This window comes from Amblyomma mixtum, chromosome 3 (assembly GCF_055824585.1).
Source record: "Amblyomma mixtum isolate Tamu chromosome 3, ASM5582458v1, whole genome shotgun sequence".
In the NCBI taxonomy this organism is placed as follows: domain Eukaryota; kingdom Metazoa; phylum Arthropoda; class Arachnida; order Ixodida; family Ixodidae; genus Amblyomma; species Amblyomma mixtum.
The window spans coordinates 118,966,273-118,974,708 of record NC_143014.1 but is presented as its reverse complement, the minus strand read 5'-3'; the positions used below and the strand labels follow the sequence as shown (position 1 = coordinate 118,974,708).

The 8,436-nt window shown below is 48.3% G+C and overlaps 1 protein-coding gene, 7 non-coding genes and 1 pseudogene across 8 annotated transcripts in view; 1 reads left to right on the top strand and 8 right to left on the bottom strand.

Moving 5' to 3' along the window:
• LOC149351570 (uncharacterized) overlaps positions 1-4,731 on the bottom strand; it is a 9,054-nt pseudogene extending 4,323 nt beyond the window's left edge.
• The window catches only part of LOC149351561 (uncharacterized), a 30,077-nt gene that overhangs the window by 8,487 nt on the left and 13,154 nt on the right, over positions 1-8,436 (top strand). The window lies entirely within an intron of this gene.
• On the bottom strand, positions 86-160 carry TRNAC-GCA (transfer RNA cysteine (anticodon GCA)). The gene has a single exon. It is a non-coding gene; the product is annotated as a tRNA-Cys (tRNA).
• On the bottom strand, positions 5,499-5,578 carry TRNAC-GCA (transfer RNA cysteine (anticodon GCA)). The gene has a single exon. It is a non-coding gene; the product is annotated as a tRNA-Cys (tRNA).
• On the bottom strand, positions 5,657-5,736 carry TRNAC-GCA (transfer RNA cysteine (anticodon GCA)). The gene has a single exon. It is a non-coding gene; the product is annotated as a tRNA-Cys (tRNA).
• Positions 5,815-5,886, bottom strand: TRNAC-GCA (transfer RNA cysteine (anticodon GCA)). Its single transcript has one exon. It is a non-coding gene; the product is annotated as a tRNA-Cys (tRNA).
• On the bottom strand, positions 5,965-6,036 carry TRNAC-GCA (transfer RNA cysteine (anticodon GCA)). The gene has a single exon. It is a non-coding gene; the product is annotated as a tRNA-Cys (tRNA).
• TRNAC-GCA (transfer RNA cysteine (anticodon GCA)) lies at positions 6,810-6,881 on the bottom strand. The gene has a single exon. It is a non-coding gene; the product is annotated as a tRNA-Cys (tRNA).
• On the bottom strand, positions 6,960-7,031 carry TRNAC-GCA (transfer RNA cysteine (anticodon GCA)). The gene has a single exon. It is a non-coding gene; the product is annotated as a tRNA-Cys (tRNA).

Here is an 8,436-nt window from a genome sequence, read left to right as displayed (position 1 = left end):
CTATACCCCCGAGACAATGAATGAAGACGCGAATCGTTCCTATAAAGAACAAAAAATAAAATCGCATGAAACAAAAGAGTAAATAAGAAGGGGGCACCCGGGTTTGAACCGGGGACCTCTCGATTTGCAGTCGAATGCTCTACCACTGAGCTACACCTTTTTTTTTTCTTTATTTCCGGACACTTACACAGTACAAAATCGTACATGGAAAAATTAAGCGAACTAACAGCCAAATGTTCACGTGGAAATGATAGTAATAAGGAAGCTATCATCCTTAGGTGGGATGACGTTGTCGTGCTAAAATTCTCTCAAATGGCTCAAGGGCTCTAATCTTGGCAGCCATTCTGGCAGCCTGGCGCCACACAAGAACAGGGGGGGGGGGGGGGGACCATTTCCTCCTCTTTCTGCATGGCGGCGATGGTGTTCTATGCACTCACGTTATCTTGACTCTCTAGCGGCGTCAGCGGCATCCAGCGGTATCAGTCGGTCGCTGCTAGCGCTGGGGGGATGAAAGGGGGCGGAGCTGGTTACGAGGCCGACGACAACGCCGACGACGACGCGAAACCCAGGAACGGACGCCAAAGAGCTGCGCTCTAAAACGTTTTTACTCCTGGGGAAACTGGCATCCTTTTGACCCGCTTCAATACTTCTTGACCCGGATAGCCTTTGTACAAGGCTCTGTACACAGGAACGGAGAAAAAGTCAGCGCACACATCCTTATACAATTTTTTCTTATTGACTGAACACAAATATTCAATCGAAAAACGAGTTGTGAAAATTCTGACGCTGTTTACGACCTCTCTTAAAAAACCAAAAAGGCGCCCTGGCATGCTTTCTGTAGCAACAACAAAATTTGGCAACGCCCGCACGAGCCTTACTTGGCAAACAGTGCGCAGAAATAGATCATTTACGTCGCGGAAGAAAATGAATCTGTTTACGAGCTGTCGGGCGAATAAGTGTGCTAGCCCAAGACCCCCCGTCTTTAACATGCCGAAACAAGTTATCTCGTCTACACCGTTCCCAATTCGACGCCCAAACAAAAGCGGCAAATACCCGATGCATCCTCTGAATGTTTAACCTGGAACAGTGAAGCGTTTGCATAACATACCACAACTTGGCAACAAAAACAGATTACACACCGTTGCGCGTGCAAAGATAGACAGCGGCACACCGCTCCATTTGTCAGCCTTCTCAAAGATTTCTTGGGCTTGATCGCGCCAAAATGGCTCACTGTCTTCATAGCCTTCTAGAGGCACACCCAAGTACTTAACCGGTGTTGTGGCCCAAGTCACGTTGGCAAACGTGTAAGGCGTCGATGGCCACTCTCCGTGCCAAAACCCTGGACACTTTCCCCAATTCACCGGACTTCCAGTGGTCGTGCTCAAATCTTTCACGGCTTCGACTGCCACGCTAACGCTCTCTCTGTTCGTACAGAAGACGGCTACGTCATCAGCATACGCCAAAAGTTTGACCTCCGTCATGTGGACTTGGAAGCCCTGTACAGATTCATTCTCAAGGATTGACAAGCACAAAGTTTCAATATAAATGCAGAACAGAAGCGGGCTGAGGGGGCAACCCTGACGCACCGAACGCCGCACGTTCACGGGTGCACCAAGTTCCTTGTTGACAATTAATCTTGTAGTGCAGTTTCGGTACGCCAAGGCTACGCCCTCGCTGATAACAGAACCCACATTAATGTAATCTAGAACTGCAAACAAGGCATCATGTGAAACACAATCAAACGCTTTTTCAAGGTCGAGTTGCAGAACCGCAACGCTACCGCATGTTGCATCACAACACTCCAGTACGCATCTCGCCTTATGTATGTTTGTAGCAATGGTCTTTCCCTTGATCCCGCAAGTCTGGTGAGGCCTAACAATCTCCTTAATAACGGTCTGTAATCTGGCTGCTAGTACTTTCATTAGTATCTTGTAATCAACATTTGTTAGGGCTATTGGCCTGTATGACGTCACCAATCTCAATTTCTCAGTTTGTTCTGTTTTAGGGATTAGTACAGTATGTGACGACGCAAAAGGAGGCGGCAACAAGTTAAGATCGTAGCCTTCGTTAAATACTGCAGCTAACAATGGGGACAACACTTTTTTAAATGCTTTATAAAAAGCCGCGCTCAAGCCATCAGGCCCTGGCGACTTTCCTGGATTTAGATTATCGATGGCACGCTCAACTTCATGTTCGGAAATCGGCAGCTCCAACCTTTCTGTTGTGTCAGCATCTAGTCGTGGCAAGGAAGAAAGAAACACGCGCTTAAACCTGTCCATGTTCATGTCGCGAAATGCAAACAGTTGCTGATAGTATTCGTAAAGCGCACGTGCAATGCCGTCTTTATCTGTCACGAGGTTGCCGTTCCACTCTTTCTTCTATGTCGTTTCAACGAGCATGCGCTTTCTCGAGAGCGAGAGCCCGTTTAGTGGGCGTCTCGCCTGCTGCGCATCTTTCGGCCCTGGCGCGAACGAGCGCTCCTCGATATCGATCTTCATCTAATAACTCAATTTTCTTTTTCAGTTTTCTGACATCGTCATTATAGAACCCTGGTTCTTTGCACTCGTGCGCTATTAACTGATTTAGTGTCGCCCTTAAACATGCTTCTTCTCGCTTTTCATCATGTCGAATACAACTGGCTCTTTCTATAGCTTTCATCTTAATTTCTCGTTTGCACCATTCCCATTGCTCTCCAATGGTGGTGCAAGGCCGTTGTTCTATCTCTTTAAGCTCCCCTGCAATTATTTCAACTAAAGCTTCATCTTCTAAGAGTTTGCAGTTTAGCTTCCACAGTCCCCACACAAATTGTTTCCTTCGGTTTCTAGGGCCGATTGTACATTTCACAAGACAGTGATCCGAAAAAGACACTGGCATAACGACATAATTTTGGCATTTCGGAATCGCATCCAACAATAAATAAATACGGTCGAGCCGGGCATGACTGGAACCTTGGAAATGCGTGTATTTCACGCTGCGCGCTCTCTCCAAACACTCCGCTACATCATCTAGAGCAAATTCGCCAACTAGCTGCGACAAAACATCCGTGCTTGCGTCTCTAAAGGCGCGGCTGCTTGTCTTATCTACAGCACTTAAGACAATTGAAATCGCCCATAACGACGAGTTGTCGCCCACTATCTAGATATCGCTGGGTGCTCACGAAAAAATTTAACCTTTCATCAGCCGCATTCGGTGCATAAACACAAAGAACGCGCCATTCGCTGTTATGAAAAATGAAGTCACAAACAATAAAGCGACCCTGCATACATGAAATCACTTCTTGCACTGTCAGTCCTGGCAACTTCTTAACGAACAGAAGGCACCCGGCCGATGTGCCAACCGCGTGACTAACCGCCACATCGTACGTACAGCCGCAACGGAAAAAGAATGACACAAGTGAATCATGACCGTAGCGAAAAAATCACGACACGCGGCGCTATTGTGGCCGAGTACACCGATAGCGAGAGTTCCAGGAACATTCCATTTCCTAAAGCGGGGGTGGCCGGCAGAAAGCCGCCCACCTAGACATTCGCCCATCAGAAATGCAACATCTTAAGCGAACGCCTGTAGATGTCTTATCAGCCAAACCATGTCCTAAGGTGGCTAAGCACAAAATCTCGTTTTATTCCTTATTTTTTTTTGCGCTGGCGTGGTGATGAACGTTATCTTTATCACCGTTTTCTTTTAAAAATGTGCTGGGGATACACTGTCAAAAGTAATGTGTGGCAGTGCCTGCTTTCGGATGGGCTGCTTTCTGTCGGCCACCCCCCCTTTGGAAAGTGGAATGTGCCAGGCACTCTCGCTATCTGCGCATACGGCAACAATAGCGCCGCGTCTCGCAATTTTTCCGCTCCGGTCATGAGTCACTTGTGCTAATCTTTTTCCGTTGCAGCTGTACCTCGACGTGAAACGCTGCACCATGCTCCCCGTGTCCTCTTCCCCTTCTATTTTGGTTTCCTGAACCGCCAACACGTCCACGTCCTGGTCCGTTAAAATACGGTATACTTTGCTTTCTTTTCGATGCAAACCCACGGACGTTAAGCGTTGCTACGCTCAGTGACTGTTGCATCGCCATTTTCGTACTTTAGAAGGACGCTGGCAGCATGGTGCTTACCTTTCGCGCCTAGCACGTCGCTAGACGCTTCCAGAAGTCCCGCCGCCATCGTAATTATCGGGCTGGACGCGCTGCGAGAGCGGCTTTTCGGCTGCCCTCCGGCCCGTCGCGACGTTAGGTTGCGGTCTGAAGGAAGGTCGTCGTCCCTGCACAGTTTTCGCTGGTGGTTTCTCGGCGTTGCCAGGGAGCTGCTTATCCGCTCCGTCACCGGCGTCGGCGTGCGGGCGCTTCGGCGCACTGCCAGCGCTCGTTGACCGGCCGCCGTTCTCCGCATTGGTGTTCTCATCCGCCGATGCCGCCGGAGCACTTGTACCTTGAAGGGGCACTTCCTCGCTCACAGGCACCTCCGAAACAACGGATGGCAGTACCTGTTTCTTGTCCACGCCCTCGCCCGCCTCTTTTTCAGTGGTCGTCGGAGTTGTCACGCTGGGGGCCACCGCAGAGCTTTCCACACCATCGGTCCCCTTGGCTGCTTCCTCAGCCTCGACGATGTCCATAACGTCTTCCGGTGTCTCCTCTCTAAGCGCTGGCACCGTTGCGGCAGCGTATGTGCGGACACACCCATCTTCCGAAGCGTCGGCAGCGTGAGCAGCGAGGTATCTTGCAGTCACGTCGGACATGTCCGCTTCCCTGACAACGCAAACACTGCATGGGCCGCCCAGGCACGACCACAAGGGCAAGCTCGCCGGCGACTCTTATCTGGTGGGGGAGGTCGTCCGCCTTCATTCCAGGCTTCAGCTTGAGCAGAACTATCCTTGTGGTGGAGCCCTTTTCTCTCACTCCTTGCACTCGTCAACGCTCACGGGTTACCTCCGTCACGTTCCCGAAGGCCGCAAACGCAGTCCGGATATCTTCGTCGGCGACGCCGTGCAGCATCCAGTGTAGCCGCAGTTTCAGCACGTGGTCCTCGGGGTCGAATATAAGACACCGGCGTCCTTTAACTGGAAGGTCCTTGAAAGCCGCCAATCGCTTCGTTGCTTCAGCGCTGTTGAGTGTCACCGCCCAAACATGGTTGATTTGGTACGCCCCCAACGCCACAACGTCGGGGAGCGCACCCGCTTGTGCGAGGGCGTCACGAAAGTCTTCGACCTTGTAAGGCCGCGCTCGCACGTCGCCGTGCAAAAACACCGTGTTGAGAACAACACGTCCTGTTGGCAGAGTAGGCAAAATAATCTCGTAATCCTTATCTGCTTCGATGTCGGACCTGTTTCCGCGGCCAGCAGTAGCCGCTGTCGCCGTTCCGTGGGAGCTCATGATCCTGCGTCCGTCACGCTCTGTGGCCGGAAGTAGAATCCTGAGCTATACCCCCGAGACCGTGAATGAAGACGCGAATCGTTCCTATAAAGAAGAAAAAATAAAATCGCATGAAACAAAAGAGTAAATAAGAAGGGGGCACCCGGGTTTGAACCGGGGACCTCTCGATCTGCAGTCGAATGCTCTACCACTGAGCTATAAAGCTATACCCCCGAGACAGTGAATGAAGACGCGAATCGTTCCTATAAAGAACAAAAAATAAAATCGCATGAAACAAAAGAGTAAATAAGAAGGGGGCACCCGGGTTTGAACCGGGGACCTCTCGATCTGCAGTCGAATGCTCTACCACTGAGCTATAAAGCTATACCCCCGAGACAGTGAATGAAGACGCGAATCGTTCCTATAAAGAAGAAAAAATAAAATCGCATGAAACAAAAGAGTACATAAGAAGGGGGCACCCGGGTTTGAACCGGGGACCTCTCGATCTGCAGTCGAATGCTCCACCACTGAGCTATACCCCCGAGACAGTGAATGAAGACGCGAATCGTTCCTATAAAGAACGAAAAATAAAATCTCATAAAAAAAAAGAGCACATAAGAAGGGGGCACCCGGGTTTGAACCGGGGACCTCTCGATCTGCAGTCGAATGCTCTACCACTGAGCTATACCCCCGACTTTTTTTTTTTCATGGTATTTATTTACATGGTTTTGTATACAAAGCATATATATACATATGTGTGTGTGCATATACACACACAAAAACAAGTATTTACAGAGCACCTAGGTAGGCGCTAGGTGGCAGAAACATAATAGTAACATATTATAACTAAAAGGCCGGTAAAGATATACAGCGCATCAGGAGAGGAAACCAATCCGGTACAACGTCCGATTTTTTGTAAATGTCCGTTACCTGCAGCAACATTCGGCTAAAGTGAATTCTGGGCGAAACAACAGGTTCAACGTTGCGATCTTGCATGCGTGTTTTCCAAAGACTATGAAGTCCAATCAGAAGAATCATATCATAAGGATTCGAGTCAGGTTGGGAAACAACAAGGTAGCGCACACTGTAGGAATTTAGGAGAAAATCTTTCTGTAGCGTCCTTTGCAACACATCCCAAAACAAAATCGCGTCTTTGCAGTCTATAAAACAATGTTCAATTGTTTCAGGCACATTGCACAAGCGACAGTTTACAGAAGACACAAAAATGTTTTTCCTATCGAGCCACGTCTTGACAGGTAGGTGCCCCCTTCTTATTTACTCTTCTGTTTCATGCGATTTTATTTTTTGCTCTTTATAGGAACGATTCGCGTCTTAATTCACTGTGTCGGGGGTATAGCTCATAAATTACACACTGAGCTATACCCCCGACACAGTGAATTAAGACGCGAATCGTTCCTATAAAGAGCAAAAAATAAAATCGCATGAAACAGAAGAGTAAATAAGAAGGGGGCACCCGGGTTTGAACCGGGGACCTCTCGATCTGCAGTCGAATGCTCTACCACTGAGCTATACCCCCGAGACAGTGAATGAAGTCGCGAATCGTTCCTATAAAGAAGGAAAAATATAATCGCATGAAACAAGAGAGTAAATAAGAAGGGGGCACCCGGGTTTGAACCGGGGACCTCTCGATCTGCAGTCGAATGCTCTACCACTGAGCTATACCCCCTTTTTTTTTTCTTTATTTCCGGTATTCACATATACATACAAAACAAACCGGAATCACCAACTAAGTTAAAAACGACCGCACACCTTGTGCGGACGTACTTAAAAGTCCTTCATCGACAATAACGGTTCCAAACGTGACAGCCATTCTGGGACACATTCCTGCAACTTTTGCTCCTCAAAAAAGTTTCTGATGCTTTCTCTAAAATACAGTCGTGCAGGTCTTACATCAGGATCAGCGTGCCGAACCGCCATTCTGCATTTCCAAATACTATGCAGGCACATTAACATAATCAAGTCAAAAGGGGTTCCGTCATCACTTTCTATTGGTAAGTAACGAATTCCATAGGCGTCGAGTGGAAACTCTTTTTTGATGGTACGCTGGAGCACATCCCAGAGGAACACAGCATCCCAACACTGCAGGAACACATGCTCAATTGTTTCTTCTTTTCTGCATATTATACTATGTGTACCCCATGGAACAAAAAAACCCCTTTCGACCATCCACGGTTTTACAGTGAGAGTTCCCGTATGGAGTTTAAAAAAGAAGGACTTTACACTAGCTGGGATTGACATTGCTTTCACGCGCTTTAAAACGTTCTTCCCAAGGCCTGCTCTGTAAAGAGACCGATATAACGGTACGGGCAGAAACACACCGCAGAGATCTTTATAGAGCTTTTTCCCATTGACTTCGCTCAGATATTCAAGTGAAAACCGTGTTGACAGAAACCTGCACGAAATCACGACTTCACGCAGAAAGCCATGGACGCCGCCAGGCAAACTCCCGACGGGCACAACCATATTAGGCAGTTGCATCCCCAAGCGAAGTTCACAGATAGTACGTAAGAAAGGAAGATTCACATCCCTGAAGAAAAAGAACCGATTGACCACTTGTCTAAAAAACAAATGCGCCAAACCAAGTCCTCCATTCCGAACTCGCAAAAACAAATTAGTGCGGCTTGTTCTTTCCCAAGATGATGCCCAAATGAAAACGGCGAACACGCGATGAAATTTTTGTATGTTTACCCTTGTGCAATGCAAGACTTGGAGGGTGTACCAAATTTTGCTAACTAAAAAAATGTTACAAATTGTGGCTTTCGCAAACATCGACCAATTCCACCCATTCCACTTATTTGCTCTATCTCGAAGATTGTCCTCTTCTCTCCTCCAGTACGATTCATTATCCTTGTAACAGTCGAGGGGCACACCCAAGTATTTGACTGGAGTTCTAACGAAGGTCATGTTGCCAAAAGTGGCTGGAGTCGCCGGCCAATCCCCGTGCCAGAATCCCAGGCACTTAGACCAGTTTACAGCGCTACCACTAACAGTACAAAACCTTTTTACACATTGGACAGCATGCGCGACACTATCAGTGCCGGCGCAGAACATCGCTACATCATCTGCGTAAG